This window comes from Propithecus coquereli, unplaced genomic scaffold, assembly GCF_000956105.1.
Source record: "Propithecus coquereli isolate 6110/MARCELLA unplaced genomic scaffold, Pcoq_1.0 Scaffold212, whole genome shotgun sequence".
NCBI classification, from domain to species: Eukaryota; Metazoa; Chordata; class Mammalia; order Primates; family Indriidae; genus Propithecus; species Propithecus coquereli.
In genome coordinates this window covers 1,078,448-1,080,084 of record NW_012146301.1, presented here as the reverse complement: position 1 = coordinate 1,080,084, position 1,637 = coordinate 1,078,448, and the positions used below count along the sequence as shown (strand labels likewise).

Genomic DNA, 1,637 nt, shown 5'->3' with positions numbered 1-1,637 from the left:
GGTATAAACATTTTACTTTAGCTGTTCTATTATTTCCATTTTTTTCTATTATAAACAATGCTACAATGAATATCCTTGTACTTGTCTCCTTGTGTGTATCCATGAACGATTGTTTTTTAAATGAGAGAAGTATCTTTGTCTTCTCTCTAGCCCTTTATATTCTTATTCTGTTACTGCCTTTCTATTCTTTTTTTGATAATACAGTGAAATTGTGACTCTACACACCCAGATCTTAAACACTATAATAGAAACATGGTTTATCTATATAGGATTATAAATAGACTAGCATTCAGCATTGACCTTTATTTTAAGACAACACAGCTCTTCTCAAATATAAAATCTCCCTCCCTGGCTGGGACTTTAGAGCATTGTTTTTCTTCAGGACTTGACTGTTACCACAGTATCTTTTTAGCACCTGCCTATTAAAGCTAATTTTAGTGCCACCATTTTAACCTCCTCCTAGTCTGGGAAGAGTTTTGGCTTGTGTGTTTGTGTTTTCTTGTTAGGAACTTCTGTGTATCCTGTTTTGCACTGAAATTTGCTTTTGTGTGTCTGGATGTTTGGGGGCTCTCAAAATGTTGGAACCTGTTTGGGTTTTAGTTTGTTGAAGCAGTTAGTATATTTGACAGAATGTAGAACTCAGAAAGTAACTTTCTACTCTGACTGGGTGAACAGAATGGATACGTAGAAGACTCATTGGAGCCTAATGATTAATTAAAAATCAATGTTTTTTTCCTATGAAGATATGTAGGATTTGTCCCCTTTCTTCTCTCACTACTTAGACAACATAATTCACTGTTTTTAGATCCTAAGACCTAGGGAGATTTTATATTTTATATATATGTATATATATATATATGTGTGTGTGTAAATACACATGCATGTACATATATGTATACATATACTTACATGCTTATAAGTATATATTATATTTGTACTTACGTTTTCACTTTTTAAAAAAATTTGACATATTGAGAACTATTTCTAAACTTTGGGTTACAACCAAGTTAGCTGAAGCAATTTTAGTTGATAAAATCAATTTAATTGATTTCAGCCCCACTTCTAATTGTTCGTTTTGATTTAATTTTTATTCTTTTTTTAATTGAGCCATAGTTTACATTGAGCAAAATGCCCAAGCATGCATTGTATGGCTCCATGGAGTTCACATTTGTACAGTGATGTAACCTCCCCCCCCCCAGATCAATATACAGACCACTCACAGCAGCCAGCAAACTGTCTTATACTCCGTCCCGGCTGATACTCCTGTTACTTTGACCTCCATCACGGTAGGTTAGTTTTGACTATTCTAGACATTCCTATGAATGGAATCATAGAGTTTGTGCTCTTTGTGTCAGGCTTCTTTAGCTAAGCATTATGTAACCCACATTAAAAAAAAAAATGTAAGTGGAATAGAATTGAATAGAGAATATAAAAGTATACTACCCTTAATAGTGATAGATATTATTTCACATATACACATGTATGCACATGTATACGTGTGTTGCATTGTAATGTAAGACATATTTCTTTTTTTGGTGTGCTATTATTAGATATTGTTATTGATATATAATAGTTGTACATATTTGAGACGTACATGTGCTATTTTGATAACTGTGTGCAATGTGTAATGATCAAAT

At 32.7% G+C, this 1,637-nt stretch overlaps 1 protein-coding gene across 1 annotated transcript in view; it reads left to right on the top strand.

The window, feature by feature from the left end:
• The window catches only part of DOCK9 (dedicator of cytokinesis 9), a 310,670-nt gene that overhangs the window by 201,370 nt on the left and 107,663 nt on the right, over window positions 1–1,637 (top strand). The window lies entirely within an intron of this gene.